The sequence below is a fragment of the Castor canadensis genome, chromosome 1 (assembly GCF_047511655.1).
Source record: "Castor canadensis chromosome 1, mCasCan1.hap1v2, whole genome shotgun sequence".
NCBI lineage: Eukaryota > Metazoa > Chordata > Mammalia > Rodentia > Castoridae > Castor > Castor canadensis.
Genome location: NC_133386.1, coordinates 78,786,105 through 78,805,193, shown reverse-complemented (window position 1 = coordinate 78,805,193; position 19,089 = coordinate 78,786,105).

Below are 19,089 nucleotides of genomic sequence, written 5' to 3'. Positions count from 1 at the left end.
AACAGGTGTCCCAAAGACCTCAAGCACACCAGTCATCCCAGCAACAGCAAGACGCTCAAAATAGGAGGATCATGGTCCTGCCTGGGCAAAAAGTGAGACCCTATCTCCAAAATGACCAGTTGAAAAAGGGCTGGAGGTATGACTCAGTTGTGGAATATCTGCCTAATAAGCATAAAACTCTGAGTTCAAACCCCAATGATACCAGAAAAAAAGAAAAGAATTGGCAAAATATGAGGAAAAGAAGATTGGAAATTAGAGCAAAAGAGTAAATTAAGAGTCTCATAAATTATTTGAGTAAAATCAAATGTTCAGACCTAGAAAATTGTATTATAGCCTAACTAAACAGTTCAGGTAACCACAGAGGAGCCACCATCAGTCAGCACTGAGAAATTACCAACTCTAGAAAGATGTCTCCAGAAGATTAGAATGGAAAAATGTCCCTAGTCTTCAAAAGGCTAAGAAAAAGGTAAAATTTCAGGAATAAAAATGAGTAGGCTTGACATTAACCTCCAAGAAATTTATAGAACAGGTACTTAAGCAAACATAACCTACCTTTATTTCAGAAAAACAGTGGCCTGAGACTTCACAGTATATGTGAAACACTGATGGAAAGGAGATGCGTGGTTATACTGTTAAAGAGCTTGTCAACTGGAAGATTGATCATCTAAAAAGCAAATATAATCTTTAAGGGCTATTAAAAGAAGAAAAAGCTCCAAATCATGGTAAGAAACATTCCCAATGTGTCCTTCCATAGTAAAATCATGTTTTGATTTTTTATGTGAGATTATGTATACCAGCTATTAAGAGAGACAGTGATAGAGAAGATAATGATTTTCAGAATGCAGCAATTAAAAGGTAAAGTCCCAAGATGTCAGGTCAATTTTACAAAGGATCTTGGAATTTTAATCTGCAGAAGAAAAGGTAGTGATCATGTGTAGACTAGCTTTCAATTCATTCAGCTATAAATGAAGAGGACTCGAAATTAATGAGGACGTTATAATTCCTATGTGTCAAATGATATGCTGCTTTTGTCTGAATATGTGAAAAGTCATGGTCTAGGACTAAATCATGTGTTTCCCTCTCACTATAGAAGATAGAATTAGAATCAATGAGGACCAATTACAAAGAGATAAAGTTAGAAGGTAACACACATGCACAGGAAATCAATGCAAGTCAACTTCCTGTATAGCTATCCTTATCTCAACCAGTAAAAACCCTTGGTCCTTCCTATTATTGCTTATACTCTCTCTACAACAAAATTAGAGATAAAGGAAAAATAGTTTCTGCCGGGTAGCAAGGCGGGGGGTGGGGGGAGAGGGAGGAGGGGGAGAGGGAGGGGGTGGGGGGATAAGTGAGGGGGTAGGAGAAGGGGGGGAGAAATGACCCAAACATTGTATGCACATATGAATGAAATAAAAATTTCAAAAAAAAGAGATAAAGTTGTGACTAAATAAGGAAGAAGTTTCTAACAATTTGACACAACACCAGGGTATTTATAGTAAGTAAGCTAGCTAGCTTTCATGTAGGGGCTGTAGGAGGACAATGATAATAGTGTTTTTTTACATTTTATTTGTTATTATTATCATTATAATATATTATGTCACTAGTCTATACCAAGCTCCAATTGGAGTATTTTACATATGTTAGCATATGCATGATGAGTTTTTGTGAAAATTGCCATGGGAGGGAATTTTTCTGGAGCTAGAAGAAGGATCTCTGTCAGTGGTGTAGAAAATTTGGTATGGAGAACTTGTTAAAACATAGATTGTGCGTTCTTACCTTACCATAAGAGTTTCTGAGTCAGTTGGTCAGGAAAGGATCCCAAGAATTTGCATTTTTAACAATTTCTCAGGTGCTACTGATATTGCTGGCCCAGGGACCACACTTTGAGAATCACCAGTCTAGATTATTTCCAGCTTCCAATCTAATGCTAAAATTCTAAGTCTCAGTGATTACCCCATTCTCCTGGAGCAAGACCTTAACGAGGAAACATTTTTTAAAAAAATCATATCACTGAGCTATATCAATTAGTTTAACCTCTTAAGCCACTGTGCCCTACCCTTCCCTCTTCTCTTTCTTAAAGTGCTGGTTTTCATTTTGCTTTTTAAATATGGTTCCAAGAAGACCACCATGGAGGAGAAACTGTGACTGTTCAGTACACACAGTGTTCTGTGCTGTACTGCTGATTCGTTTTTCCTATAATGCATCCAACTTCTGCTAAAGACATGTTGCCTCGCAACAAATCTAAAACATTCACCTTATCACTTAAATGAAGCACATTTTTGCTTGGGAGGATTCTCATCATGTTTGCCTTGCTTCTTTGGGCTCCATTTGCTTCTGGGAAAGCAGATTTTCATAAAATTAAGGGCAAAGAAACACTCAGCATGTTACGCCATGATTTAAATACAACTGACAATAACACAGGACTGACAGAGAGCCTCTGAAAGTCAACTGAGCTGCACAATGCCTGTGCCTGAATGTAAATTCTTTCAAATTTCTTTTGATTTTATTTATTTATTTACTTTTTTGACCACACATGTTCAAAACTGCATGTAATAAATTCACTAATAAGGTGGGTTTACTATGGCAGCTGTCTCTTTCTGTGTTTCCTCCTCCTCTTACCATTTCAGACTCTCTCACTGTTCCCTCCCTGCATCTGAGGAGTGATGAAATCACATTGAAAAAAATTGCCTAATGCCATGAAGTAAATCGTGACCAGTACTATGCAATGAAAACATGGCTTAAATGTTTTAAAACTCTAGAAAGGTAAACTTTTTGATGAAGGCAATTATGGGAGTTTAAAGATGAAAAGATGGTGTGTTGTTTATGTGTGTGGTGTGTGTGTGGTTTGTGTGTGTCATGTGTGGTGTGTGTGGTGTGAGTGTGGTGTGTGTGTGTCGTGTGTGGTGTGTGTTGTGTGTTGTTGTGTGTGTGGTGTGAGTGGTGTGAGTGTGGTGTGTGTGTGGCATATGTGGTATGTGTGTTGTGTTGTGTGGTGTGTTTGAGTTGTGTGTGTGGTGTGTGTGGTATGTGTGTGGCATGTGTAGTGTGTATGTGCTTGTGTGTTGTGTGGTATATGTGATGTGTGTGTATGTATGTGTGTGGTGTATGTGGTATGTGTGTATGTGTGTGGCGTGTGTGTGTGTGGCGTGTGTGGTGTGTTGTGATTGATGTGTGTGTGTGGTGTGGTGTGTGTGTGGTATATGATCTGTATAGTCTGTGTGTGTATGTAGTAGTGATGTGTGTACATATTACATAGAAAAAGAAAGTTTCATTTCTAATTGCTGCAGGTGACTTTGCCATGCTATTTTTAATGTTTTCATTATTTGAATTTTACAGCACCCCAGGGGTCTTTAGCTATTCCAAGAGATTTCATGCAATTCTGAAAAGTTCCTCAAAATAACATTTTAACTCACTTCAGTTGAAAAAAATACATATTTGCTATACAGAAATTTCCCACAGTGGTGAAGAGGAATGCTTAGAATTGAAATAAACAAAATAACTGGAAATTGTTGACATGTATTTAAGCTTCCATGAGGTGCTGGCTCCCAAATGAATTTCAAAGTGGTTGGTGTTCTCCCACAGAGTCTTGGAATATAAATCAAACATAAAATGTCCATGTGTTTTGAAAAAAAAAGAAAAACAAGAACAACACCCCCACCATTATTTGGCAATTCTCAGTTATCTCATTAACAAATTACCGGAAATGGTAATACTATCTCTTTCATTTGAGACTCTGCTTTGGTACCTACAGTTGAAAAGCTGATGTCCTAAGAATGTCATTTAAGTAATGTTAATAATGCCATTAAGACAAGCCGGAAGCAGATGCATGGCCCTTTTGCAAAAGAAAGCTTTCTTCTCAAATCAATACAAAATACCTATTCCTAGAGTAGAGAAGAGGAGACAGTCAGTGTCTGGAGTTGGAAAAGTTTCTGGACCTCTAGGTAAAAACGAGAGAGTAGAGATATTAACATTATAATTACATCAATTTGCTGCTAATAAAAATTACTATTTTAAAATCATAAAACCCCTTCTAATTGTCTGATTAAGAGCAGGAAATGAGGGCTCACATCTTTATTAACCTCCAGTGCATTTTCTTGCTTTTGTCTACAACTGAGCCACAGGAGGGTATATGGAAGATCTCAGATACCTGAGGGCTGGGTGAGTTCTGATTAAATGTTGCCCTAGGCAAGGCCTGAGTTCAGAGGTCAGTGCTGTCACCCCCTGATCCCAGGTCCACACTGTAACCAGCTTTCACTGGATTCATCTGGAGGCCCAGGCTCTCCTCCACTGTTTCTCCTCCCTTTCAATCAATACCAATGTTCCATAAATACAAACATCTTACTTAACTTCCTCCAGAAATTATAGGATTAAGGGAAGGAGAACTCCAATTAGAAATCTCTGCATTTTCTTTGTAACCCATCAGCAATAAAGAATGAGGCTATGATTTGTTTTCTGAAGTAAGCATTATCAATATAATAGCTTTGTTACATGTTTATAAAATAAAACAAAAATTAAATAAAATTTAAATGTCTTTTCAAAATTTTCATTTCTCCACTGCCCAACCCTAGCCTTATTTTTCCCAGAGATTCTTAGGGCCCATTCCTCCAGTTCAGAATTTTTTTGTTGTTTTGCTTTCTCCTTTTTATTTGTGCACATTAATTGCACAAAGGGGTTTCATTGTGATATATCTATACATGCTTAAAAGTCACTTTGATCAAATTCACCCCTCATTACTTTCTTATCAAATCATTTTTGAACAATTTTTAACAGGTTTCACTACTCTTTTTATAAATGCATATGAGGCATATCACCTCTCCTTTCACTCTCCCCACTCCCATTGATTCCTACCCAAAATAGTCCCTCATTTTAGACTCATGTCATTTTTTTTCTGTTTTTATGTCTAGATTCCGCTAATGAGAGAGAACATGCAATGTTTGTCTTTCTCAGTTTGACTTATTTCACTTAATATTATGGTTTTCAATTCTATCCCTTTTCCTGCAAATGACAAAATTCATTTTCCTTTATGGCTGAATAATACTCCATTGTCACTATATACTACATTTTCTTTATGCATTCGTCAGTTGATAAACACCTACGATGATTTCATAATTTGGCTATTACGAATAGTGCTGCTGTAAACATGGGTGTATTCATATCTGCTGTATTCTGACTTACATTCCTGTAGCTATTTGCCCAGGAGTAGTACAGTTGGATCATATGGCAGTTCTATTTTTAGTTTTTTGAGAAATCTTTATACTGATTTCCATAGTGGTTGTACTAGTCTGCCTTTCTTTTATGGGTGAGGATGTTGGGGGAACATTTCTTCATGTAATTATTTGTACTTCTTTTGAGAACAGTCTGTTCAATTCATTTTTCCATTTAGCAATTGAATTTTGTGTTCTTTTGGTGTTTAATTTTTGGAGCTCTTTATATATTCTGTCATATAAGTAGTGTAAGCTAACTGATTGCTCCACTGGAGCGTCAATATCTGTATATTGATCTTTTATCTGATTAATAGTTTTCAAAGATTTTCCCCATTATAGATCCTTTAAGTATAAGATCATATTATCTGCAAATAGAGATAAATTGACTTCTTTTCCTATTTTATCCCCTTTGCTTCTTTCTCTTGCCTTGTTGTTCTGTGAACTCAAGCACTATATTGAATACAAGTGGAGAGAGTAACACCTTTGTTGTTCCTGACTTTAGAGGAAATGGTTTCAGTATTTCCCCATTTTGTTTGATGTTGGCTATAGGTTTGTCATATACAGCATTTATTATGTCAAAGTATGTTCTTTCTATTCCTAGTTTCTTTTGTTATAAAGGATGTTGAACTTTGTCAAATGCTTTCTCTGCAAGTGTTGAAATGATTACGTGATTTTTATCCTTGATTCTGTTTATGTGCTATATTATACTTATCAATTTACATATGTTGAAGTATTCTTATATTTATGGAAGAAAATAAACTTGATCATGGTATATGATTTTTTAAATGTATTGTTGAATTTGACTTGCAAGTATTTTTATTGAGAATTTTTGCATCTATGTTCATCAGAAAAATTAATCTGCAATTTTCATTTTTGTCCTGTCCTAATCCAGTTTTGATATCAGAATAATGCTGGCTTCATGGAATAGGTTTAGTAGTTTTCCTTCTCTTTCTATTTTGTGGAATAGTTTGAGGAGTACTGGTGTTAGTTCTTCTTTCAAGATCTGGTAGAATTCAGCTGTGAATCCACCCAGTCCCAAGGCTTTTCTTTGTTGGGAGATTCTTTATTAGTTCTTCAGTTTCATTGCCCATTACAGATCTGTTTCAGTGATTTATATCCTCTTGGTTCAATTTTGGTAAGTCATATGAATCTAGATATTTACCCATTTCTTCTCGATTTTCCAGTTTATTAGAATGTAAGTTTTCAAAGTATTCCCTTATACTCCTCTGGATTTCATTGGTAATTTTTGTACTATCCCCTTTCTCATCTCTAATTTTATTAATTTGTGTCTTCTTCCTCTTTCTTTTGGCAAGTTTGACTAAGGATTTACCAATGTTGTTTATCTTTTCAAAGAACCAACTTTTTGTCTTATTGATTCCGCATATTATTATTTTCGTTTCTTTTTTGCTAATTCTGCCCTGATCTTTATTATTTCTCTCCATTTTTTGAGTTTGGCTTTTTCTTTTCTTTCTAAGAGCTTGAGGTACATTGTCAAGTTATAAACTTTCTACTTAGCACTGTCTTTTATGGTTCCTAAAGGTGCTTTTATGTTCTCTAAAGGTGCTGGTAAGTTGTGTTTTCATTTTAGTTCAATTCCAGGAATTAAAAAAAATTTTGCCTCTCATTTTTTCGATGAGCCTCTGATCATTCAACAACAAAGTATTCAGTCTCCTTGCTTTTGCATATGTTCTTTAGTTTCTCCTTTTGTTAATTTCTAGTTTCATTCCATTGTGGTCTGATTAAATATAAGAAATTATTTCAATAAAATTTAAGAATTTGTTAAGGCTTACTTTATATCATAAGGTATGATCTATTTTCTGGAAAGCTCCATGGGCTGCTGAAAAGAATGTGTATTCTACAGTTATTGCATAGAATATTCTGTAGATGTCCACTAAGTCCATTTGATCTATAGTGTCATTTAATTCTGAAGTTTCCTTGTACAGTTCAGAATTATTGCTCTAATGTCTGCATCACGCCCTGGATCTGCCACATCATTTATGTTCCCAGTATAAAATGAATATGATGAGCCCTTGCTCAAAAATCATTAAGAATTTCATGATGGTGATGGTAGAACATTTAGCAAAGGAAAGCCCTTTTCTCAACTTGGAGGGCTGAGTGACTACACAGATGAGACAGCACAAAGCTAGCCCAAATTGTGACTTTTCACTTTCTGTTATTCCTGCAACTGACTCTGTATTTCTCAATTGTGATTCCTAAGAGCAAGAATTTGATTGGCTAAGATAAGCATTTCATTCCAGGGAGAGTCACTAGTAACTGGCAAGCCTATTCACTCGAGGTCAGCTAACTATATCAGAACGAAGCATTTGTGTGACCAGGGTGGGTAGTTGGGATGGGAGCAGAGAGCGGGTCTAATGCTGCAGGGCCTGGCCTCCAATGCATGAGGGACAGAGGACAGGGTAGTTTTCTTCAGGGGGGAGATGGGAAGATAGGCAGTCACTGATACTGTGATTTTAAAATGCATTCCACTTTGAGGCTGACGTCTCTGTGTAAAATGGAGTGATAATATTTTAGAAGATATTTTAGGGGTGACAAATGAAATGGTGGCCCAAACAAATGGTGTATAAAGCCCCAACAAATAATTGTTATTGCCACTGCAATAAAAGGAGCACAAACATAACAGAACCTCATTTAAGGCCTCAAATAGCCCAACACTCAAAAACTTACATAACCCGTAGGCTTGCTCAGGATGATTAGTACTGTAAACTGAACGACACAGATTCCATGCTCTGAGGGCAGACGGACACCAGGGAGTGTGTCTGTTCAAACATAAGAAGGAGATTGGTACTAGAACTGGGTGAGAGCCAAGGGACAATCTGTTTAATAGGCTATGGCTTGTGATATCTCTAATATGTTGATGAAAGAACTTGGTTCCTTTGGGGAGGGGAAAAGAATTTTCAAAAGTTCTCCTGAGAAGAGTTTCAGTTGCTCTTGCTTCTGTCAGTAACTAGGACTGATTGTCCTTCTCTCAAAGAAGAAAAGGACTTCTGGGCATTTAACTTTACTGGACTTAGTCTTGGGTTTTTACACCCAAGCTGTACCTTTTGTTACTTTTTTACCCTCTCCTTTCATTTGTCCCATTTAAGTTAAATCAAATTATTTGTGCAAACACTTTAATTGGTCACAATAAGAATTTTGAAACATTAAGAATTTTGAATGCCAATAATGATATCAATAGCTTTTAATATTTAGTATTTTCCCCTTGTGTAAGTGTAGGATACACAAATATGTATGTGTATATTTAAAAGATAGATTTACAAGAGTATAAGAAAGGTTTAAATTGCAAACATCAAGAGTTATGCCAAATAGAAACCTCCAAAACGTTTCTATGTGATCCATAATACAAGCCAGGTTAATTATTAAAAAGAGCCTTTCACATTATTCAGTTCCTAAAAAGAATCAAGAAAGTAAAAGTCTATTAAACAGTGGCTTGGAGAAGAGTAAGAAATTGGCCACGAGCATTTTCAGGAGTAATGGTCTTGGTTAGGCTGAGGATGCCCGCTTCTCTCTGCTCCAGCAGTCACAGACAGCAGGCGTGCATCTTCCTATTCCTATTATGTTCAAGGTGCCACACTTAGTTTTCCCGACCATTCACATTTGCCACAACACTACATTTCAGACACATATCATGTAAGCAGTTGTAGCAGGTTTCCAAAGATTGGTGATCCTCAAATGAAAAAGTTACACTAGCTACCCTTCAGATACTCAACTGAGCCAGGCATGGTAGCACTTGCCTATAACCCCAGCACTCAGGGGGGTGAGGGAGGAGGCTCATGAGTTAGAGGCCAACTTGGGCTATACTTTCCAGGACAATCTGGACTATATGCATAAGGAGATCCTGTCTCAAAAAAAAATGCTCATTTAAAGATGTGTTTCTGTGCATGCTACTATGTTTGTGTACTTATTCAGCCAGACTGATGTAGAAAACTGCTTTCTTAACACTTGTTTCTAGGCAGAAACAATTTCAAAACTCTTCAGTCTTTCATAATGTCAGCTACTGCGCAGGCACAAAATTATATACTTGGACAAAATAGAATAATAAACATAGACTATTACTATTTCCCTTTCATTCTTCAAAAATCAATTGCAATCTTTACCTTTCCATTTTGGTACAACACTCTAGGACAAAAAAGAATACATGATAAAAAGTAAAATTTCAGATCTGTGGTACAAAGTGCTTCTAAATGCTATCAACACTTTTCACTGTACGTGCACGAGGATTTTGTGCTCACAGATGTTCTGGTGCTCTAAGAGTTTTATTAGGGTTCATTATAGGTTTTAAAAACCATGAATCTCTTGAAGAATAAATCTAAATATATTTGCTATTAGGAGAACTAATATTTTGCTTTCTTTCCATGTAGGTGCTAGCTTATTGAGTCATATTTTAGCGGTTAGTTTGTCAAGAAAGAGTAAGAAAAAACCAGTTTTCTATGTGCCCAGACTGGGAACAATGGAATTCTGAGCCCTTCTTAGAGCTTACCATTTGAATTTTGCATAGAATTGGTAGAACCCCAATTCCCGATTATCAGAAATTCACATTGGACTATGAATAATGTGACCAGATATTTCATCTTCCTGACACAATCATGGCTTGTGCTGGGTATCTTGGCATCCCATTGGATTTAGTATTGACCCAGGTTGCTTTTTAGCAAAATATTCTAATAATGCATTATTAATAGTTATATTAAAATAAGCCAGGAGGAGTTTGGTGGACCTCTATTTGGCACTTCCGGATTCTGGCGGTCTCATGATAAAATACATATTACAATATAATCCCACAACTCTATGTAGTGTCAGAATTCACACTTAACACATAGATAAATCTAAAGGGTGGCCAGTAATAACCCAGCTTTTGTGGCTGACTGTTTTCAGATGAAAGGTAATCAGTAACTCTGTATCACTTATCTTTTGCTGTATGCTGAACCATCCCAAATTTAGTGGCTTAAATACCAGTTATTTCAGATAATTCTGTGGACCAACTGGGTGGGTATTTTACTAATCTCATCTTGCTTACTCCTGTGGTTGCATTTAGTTGGCTAAGCTGGAAGTTCCAAGAGGGCTTCATTCTTAAGTACTGGCTTTCAGCTGGCATATCTTTGGCCCGCTCATGTGGTCTTGATCTGGACCTTTTCCACAGCGTGATGTACTCAGGGTTCCAAGGTGAAAGCTGTAAGACTTAGGCTGAGACCACTGCCTTCTGTTCTCTAGTGATGAAGGGAGAAACATTTGATACTATTAGCCCTAGTGGTCACTTGATAGAGTAACGGGTTGAACCTTGGTATATATTGATAGATTGTGATTATAAGATACACAGAGATTCCAAGCTTATAGCCAATGAGTTTGCAATTATAAATCTGAGCAATTTACCCAATTACTGAGCAATAATGAATCTTTTATTCATTAGTGGGCATGAAATATGTGTGGAAAACAGGCTGAGCAGCAATTATTTATTAAGTTGTTGGTGATGCTTTTCTTTTTGAAATGGTTTAGTATGCAGCAATAGATAGTTGATACAAAGGTGTTAATCACATTTCATCTGGAAATGGTCAACCACATAAAGCTGAATTAGCTGTGTCCACCCTTCATATTTGTCCATGAGTTAAGTGTGAATGCTCACATCACATGTGCATTCTATATGTTCCTGGACGAGAACATCAGAGGCTGGAAATACAAAATGGAAGTCTATTAAACATCTTATTTTAAGTGATTATTTTAATAATACCTTGATATAACTCTTCTGCAATCATTTAAGAAGTGATGAACTTTTAAAAAGTTTATGACTATGATGAATGTGTAATTTGTACAAATACTTGTTAATATTATCCACCTACCATTGGGGCCACATTGATATCTTACAATTATTTAGAATCTAGAGGGTACAAACATGATGAAGTAGTTACCTAAAAAATTAGTAGTGTTTTAAAAATACTGTGCTCAAAGATAATTATCTAACACTTGAAACTACACATGGTGGCTTTATATATGACTTCCTAAGGCATGACTTTTCAAGTTAGTTCAAATAACTGCTTTATGCAAATACACAAGTTTGCATGCATATATAAGAGATGAAACATTAGTTATTAATATGTTGACTTCAACAGTAGAAAAAGAAGTGCAAACAGTGAAACAGTACCATATGGTATCAGTAATATTTTCATATAATTGATGGAATTAAAGTATTTTACTGTTTCACTCTATCAAAAGCACAATCTATCACATTACAAATTTTGGTGAATATAGCAATATGGAAAAAATACTTTTACTAAATTATAAACTTATTGATTAGAAATGTACCTGGAATTTATTTTCCTTTTTTTTTTTTTGCAAGGATGATGCTAAAAAAAAATAGCATGTTATTACATGATTTCTCTCTCAGCTACTCATCATAAATTATATTTTTGCTCCCTAAGAACAAAAACCATACATTAGATTTTTTAATTCTTATTTTTTAAAAAATTTAAGTTCTAAGTCAACCTAATATTCTACCATAATATTGGACCTTATTGAAAATAAATCTTTTCTATTAATGAGGTTGCATTCGACCTAAAATCAAACATCTTTAGTCAAATAAACAACTATTTGACTGAACAAAACTTTCTTTTAGTACATTATAGTTAACTAAAGCAGAGTGTAAAAGTAGAAAACATTAAAATATATCCTATAAAAGAAAGTGAAGACATTGAATCGAGAGAGGTTGAACAGTATGAAATAATTTTGAAATTATATTTTGGAATATCTTGGATTTTGCAAATAACCTTGATGCAGCTTGTATTTTACCATATAAATTAGAATTGTTTTACTAAGTGAAATATAATGAAGAATATTATTGTAGTACCTAAATTTAGCAAAAGTCTCAAATGAATAAGAAGCAATTTATTGATGAGTTTTGCCTTATAAAAATATTTGATGAAGAAATATGCTCTACATGGAAACAAAAAGATATTAACTATGAAAATATGTAGACATTTATTATTTATTTACTGGTAGCACTGGGGTTTGAACTCAGGGCCTCACAATTGTTAGACAGGTGTTCTTACTGCCAGAGTCACTCTGCCAGCCCATATTTAGACATTTAACATAAAATATTAGAATTGACATTATTCTCCATTTGACAGAATCTGTTCTGAATTTACCAAGTGTAACAGGACATGAAAAAAGAACATTTTCTCTATTAAAATGAGTATGGTCTATAGAAAAGAACTAATTGAAGATCATAATTTGCAACTTGAGGACTAGGGTTATAGCTCAGCAGTAGTGTTTGCTCAGCATACCCAAGGCTCTTCATTTGATCCCCAGTACCACCAAAAAGAAAATAATAATTTGCAACTTGAAGATTTCAAGTATTATAATTTATTTTTATTGTTGTACTGGGTGAGGGTACATTGTAGCATTTACAAAGATTCTCACAATGTATCAAATGTATCATTCTTGAATTACCCCCTCCACTTCTTTCCCCCATTCCCCTCCCCCATTCCTGGAACAGTTTCAACAGGAATCATTTTTGCATTTACATACATGTGAATACACTGTTTGCACCATATTCACCCTCCTACCCTTTCCCCACCACCTCTCCCCACCTACCAGTGCCAACCGCCCTCCGCTCTGGGCAAAACCTGTTCCCCCCTCCTGCTCTCCAATTTTGTAGAAGAAAAAGACAAAAGATAAAAAGAGAAACATGAGGATGTTTTGCTAGTTGGAGATAAGAATAGCTACACAGGGAGTTTCCGTGTGTTGTTCCCATGCATATGTGAATTGACTCGCTTCTTCCAGTCCTCTTCACTCCTCCCTAGTCCCCTTATCATGGTAGCTCCAGCCCATTTAAAATTTCTGTATTTATTCCTGTACAGTAAGCACATCAACCTCATTCAAGTTTTTGGTTTCCTTCCCTTGCCCTGACCCTCCCTTGCACAGCCTCCCCTTAGTGTGGCCCATGTCGCGTAATATTGCTGCATTTGCTTTAGGTCTACAATCTGCATATGAGGGAGAACATGCAGCTTTTGGCCTTCTGAGCCTGGCTAACTTCATCTAAGATGATGTTCTCCAGTTCTATCCATTTACTTGAGAATGACAAATTTTCATTCTTCTTTATGGCTGAATAAAATTCCATTGTTTATAAATACCATATTTTCTTCATCCATTTGTCAGTAGTGGGGCATCTTGACTGTTTCTGTAGCTTAACTTTTGTGAATAGTTCTGCAATAAACATGGGTGTACAGGTGCCTTTGTTGTAAGCTGACTCACATTCCTTCAGGTATATCCCTAGGATGGTATTGCTGGATCAAAAAAAGAGACTAAGTTGAATTTTTTTTCAGAAAATGTTATTAATAAAATGAATCATGGGAATGATATGAAAACATAACAGATATTATGTGCTGTTGTATTTTCAATGTTTAGGTAATTGGTGTAAATAAACTTCAAATTTTTGTATAATATATACTAATATTTTTATTTGATTTATAGATTAATATATTAAATATCAATTTTAATAAAATTAAAGTTTCAAAACCAAATAAAATATTAATTTGCATCTTAAATTTATTATATGTATTAAATATATTTTACAAATGCATATTTATTTCAAAAACATTTATATATAACTAATTTATAGGTCCACCTACAAAGGAAAAAGTTTTTTATTCAATAAGTAAAAATTATAAAATGACATATTTTTAATTTTTTTGGCTTCTTTTAATGTAAAGCACATTCTTTATTTAGATAATAAAGTAGTCACTTTATCTATGTATCCTTTCACATTTGGTCCTGGTCATCTTAGAGTTCACCTCTCTTTCTGTCTACCCTCTAAAAACTCAATCCTCTCATCAAGAAACTATTAATATATCATTTCCTCGGGAACTTCACGAGCCTTCATATTTACAATCTATCAAACCAGAACTTCTGTTTCAAGTGTTAGGTAGTAGATTCAAGTATTAAAATCATAGCATTTCTTCCAAGGTCAAAACGATATGAAGTCTTAGAGTTCCAAAGCAATAGCAATTATGAAAAACAATGACCATAATTTGAAATTCTATATATGATTGATTTTTCTTAACCTTCTAAGATAAAATAAATTATATTTTTGAATCATAGACGTCAATATATCATTGCTCAAAATCTGGCTGACTGCAAATAAGTATTATCAGTGTTTATAAGTATTTGATCTACTTGGTGGTTCACAAACAGCTCAAAGTGATTTTATATACATTAGGTTATTTAGTCTCAGTATTATCATAGTGAAATGAACCTATTCTATTGAAATTAAGTCTCATGTTTCTTGTGCTTCTTCAGAAAGCATGTCTAGTTATTTAAAACTTTTACAATTTAATCAATTACCCTAAAAAACATTAATTTCAATGCCCATATTGTCCAGATAGCTCAGGCTGTAAAATGGCAGATATAACCTTTATTCAAACACCTCTGACTAATAGTGTGACGAATACTCCAATAATATTGTCTGCATACCATGTCTGTTTCTGACAATTGGCACTGAGCACCTTACTTCCTTTTGTACAATGTATTCATTAATTGAAGAAATACTTATTCAAGGCTTCCATTACCTAAGCATTGACCTTTGTGCCACAAAGACAAAACATGAATTTAAAATTAAATTTAACTAGAAGGAATTACAGTATCATGGGCAAGGCAAGATATCTACTTTGATAACTTTAATATCGTGTGAATATGATCAAAGGACATTATAAGTATGTATTAAAATAGCATAATGAAACCCACTCACATCATATGCCTTGTCTTAGCCCCTCACAAATCTCCCTTCTTAACAAATCAGATGTAATTGTATGTACTTATATTGATACAACTTTAACAGTTATATCTGTGATGCTCATGCTTTCAGAAAAAAAACCAGAATTTACAACTATCATGAACACTGACCAAAAGCTGATCACATTGGGATTTTTATTATCAATAGCTTTGCTAATTTTATATAGGCTCAACAGTGGAAGTAAATGAATCTTAACTATCTTGCAAATCATATTAATTTACATGTACCAACTTCTTATAATTATGTTTAAATACATTTTAAATAATTAAATTATTTTGGCCACATGTAGACATACATCTTTTCAATTGATTTAACAATCTATTAAAGCATGAAGATAATTCTTTATGTTGAAGGGGTGAGAGTTAAATAGATATGAGAAGTAGACTCTGTGTACCTTTTTATACTTTTTGTGTATGTACTATTTATGTTGTTTATCAATAATTAATTTAAAAGTTTAAAAATATAATTTAAAAATGTGCCTTTAAATAAAAGATTTAGAGCTGGACATGGTGACCCATGCATGTAATCCAAGCACTTGGGAGGTCGAGGCAGAAGGAGCCCAAGTTCAGGGCCACTGAGACCTATACCTCCAAAAAACAACAAAAGAGTTTTACATTTAATTTTTCTATTTAAGTACAAAAGAGGCATGTATCATACCTCTTAGGAATCTGGAAGAAAGAACTTATGATTTATTTTACTGTAAAAAATACTAAAAACTAAAAAATTAAAAAACTGCAGAGATGTAGATTTTCCTGCAAAAAAAAATCTAGGACTTTGGACTAGGACTAAATAACCACAAGGTAGGAGGCACCACTGATAGTGTCAAAGGGCACAAACAACTTTTGCTTCATTTGACTTTTTCCCACAATTTATTTTTGAGATTTAATAATTCTTATCAACCTATCTCATTTACCAAGTTTTCCAAGGTAGCAAATAAACCATAATCTGTCCAGGTATCTGTTAATTTTGTGTCAATTTGACTGGACCACAGGGTGCAGAGATTAGATAATATTTCTGGGTAGAGCTAGGAGAGTATTTCTGAATGAGATTAATATTCTTATAGGTGGACCCAATAAAGGAGATTGCTTTCTCTATGTGGATGTGCATCAACCAATTTGTTAAGATCGAAAAGTAGAGACTAAAGGAATTTGTTTCTTGCCTCACTATTTGTCTTGGCACATTATCTTCTCCTGACCTCAGACTGGGATTTATACCATTGGCTCCCCTGGCTCTCAGGTATTTGTACTTGAACTGAATTATACCACCAGCTTTCCTGAATCTGCAGCTTCTCTAACTATATAACTGCATGAGCCAATTCCTCATAAGCTCACATAAGACTAATCTCTCTCTCTCTCGCCTTCTCTCTCTCTCTCTCTCTCTCTCTCTCTCTCTCTCTCTCTCTCTCATCCTACTGTCATTTCTTCTGTTTCCTGTTATCAACAATGTTTCAATGAACAATCTCATATATATTCCCTTGTGCACACATGGATCTTAAAGATTAAAGGGCAAGAGCATAACTCACAAATGGCAAGAAGTAAAGAAAGAATGTGTCAGTACTAACCATCTTTTCCTTTGAGGTCCTTCACTGACCTACAGAAATACATATTCTCATTTACACTGGCTTGTCATAAGAAGACAGGGAGGCTCTTCTCTCCTACTGTGTCCCCAAAGATCATAGACTTGAGTCTAATGTTGAATAAATGTCCCACAGCCTTCTGTCAACCTTGCAAGAGTCAGGGCTGTTGACATGTAATCTGCCATCTGCTCACATCTGGCTTCACTACCCAACCTTAACACTCCACTGAGTATTTTCACACCTTATTTTGAGAAAGAGAAATATATTTGAGTAAGTTCCAGAGTTTGGTGTGCTTTCAAATGGAGCATAGTCAAGTGAGAAGGTCAGATTTTGTCCAAGTATAATCAGAAATGTGCCACTTATTTCCTTTGTGACTACTTGGAAGTCATCTTGCCTTTCTGTGTCTCTATTTCCTCATTCATGGAATGAAAAACTCCTGTTTATCTTCCAAATAATTTTACAAATAAAATACTTAAAGGCATGAACTAAAGATATTAAGCACGTTCAACTCTTATTTAGAATCTAGAGAAGAGTCATGTATACCTATTAACTTTGACTATCAAGGATCATTTTTGGCAACACAAATATCTGGTGGCAATAGTATGATTTTGTCCAGGTGTAAATTCATAGCTATCATTAATTTAAGCAGCCTTACAAAGTACTTAAAAAATCATTCTATTTTATTCTGGTGATAATTTTTTGTATAGATTTCCTATTCTAGGTAAGGACTGTCAGTTGCAGAAATATAACCATTCTTGGTAAAGATTAAAGCTATGATAATTTTGCATATCAAACAAAGAATTTTATGGACTAAGATTATTTTCAGTTGTAGAAATACATCCACCTTGGACAAATACTTATTTTAAACAAAAAAGTATATCATTACACATTTCTGGTAATTAGAGCCACTTAGATGACTTTTTAAATTTTCATACTTTTTTTAAAGTCACACTTTAATCGAACATTTCTAGCCTTAATTCTCAGAAGATACAATATACATGAGTATTTAACTTGAAAAATTTCATTTAATACTATTCTTTTTAAAAGATACAAATAAAGCTTTAGAAATGTTCAGGCAACCTCCTTTCTCTAGAAGTTGAGTAACTACCAGAATCAAGGAAGTAACACCTAACTAATTTGGTTATTAACATTTTAAATAAACTAATTTATCAGATCAGTTAGATTGGATAAAAATCCATCTGAAAATAGGACACCAGTGAAGGAAATCCAGAACCTTAGAAAGTATTTGCGAGCAATACAGACAGGGGTGTTATATAAAGAAGGAATTTAGTGGGTGAAAGGTGGCTTATTGAGGGTTGGGCAAATGGGAACAAGACAGAGATAGGAGTTTAAAAGAGAGAAATGATACTAAAGACATGCATTCATTTTCCCTATTTTCAAATGTCACCACTTCTGAAAACAGAGGTCTGGGAGCCCCACAGGGAGGCATCAGGTCACCTAACAAATTATAAAGGTGTCTTGAAGAATGGAAAAATGAGACCTGTTGAAACTATTCCAGGAATGGGAATGCGGGAATAAAGGAGAATGATGGAGTGGGTGAATTAAACTATGATATATTTGATAAATTGTAAGAACTTTTGAAAATCCACAACATATCCCCACCCAGCACAACAATAAAAAAAACTTGGGAGAATGGTCCATTCACTCTGAGTATTCCATTTTTCAAATCTTGGACTTGAAGTCCCAAGAATAATAATAACCAGAGTATAAGAGGATAACAAACAACAGGGACTTAAAGGGAAGACAAAATTTGGATATTATGGGATTATTAAGCAAAAATATTAACTATTTTGAGTTGTGGGTGTGAAAAAAGATGTTTTCCCTCAATTTATGGAGATTTTGCATCTAGATATTTTAAAATTTAAAACTACTGTGTTTGCTCACATGAGGAATGATTTTATAGTTGTCAATGAACCCCTTTTCAAATTGGGAACACATCAAATCTAGCAACATGGAAGTTTTATTTGGAAGCCACTTTTAAACTATCAATACAAATGCCAAAATACTAAACAAAACATCCACAGGAAATTTGTTCACAAACATTTCCTACACAATCCAACATACAACAGAAATGGTACATCCTTTTCTTTTGATTTGCATGCAATGGAAAAACAAGTATACATATATACTTATATACTATATATATATATATATATATATATATATATGTATATATATATGTATACTTACAAAGTTTAACTATTAGACACTAGGTTGACAGTTTAAATTTGTGGGTGAGAAATTATCTCATAAGAATAACCAGAATTAATCAGCATCAGCCACTTTCACAAACAAATGTTAAATCTGAGCAATAAAACTTGCTGCCCATCAGACTTCTGGTATATATTTATATTAGTCCTTGTAATATTACTTCCCACCTTAGTTGTTTACAACTAACATAGAAAACTGTTGAAAGTAGGGATGAGCATTTGCAAAAACAAAAAAAAACCCAGCTTTTTATCAGCATGAATATGAGTTTGATGAAATTT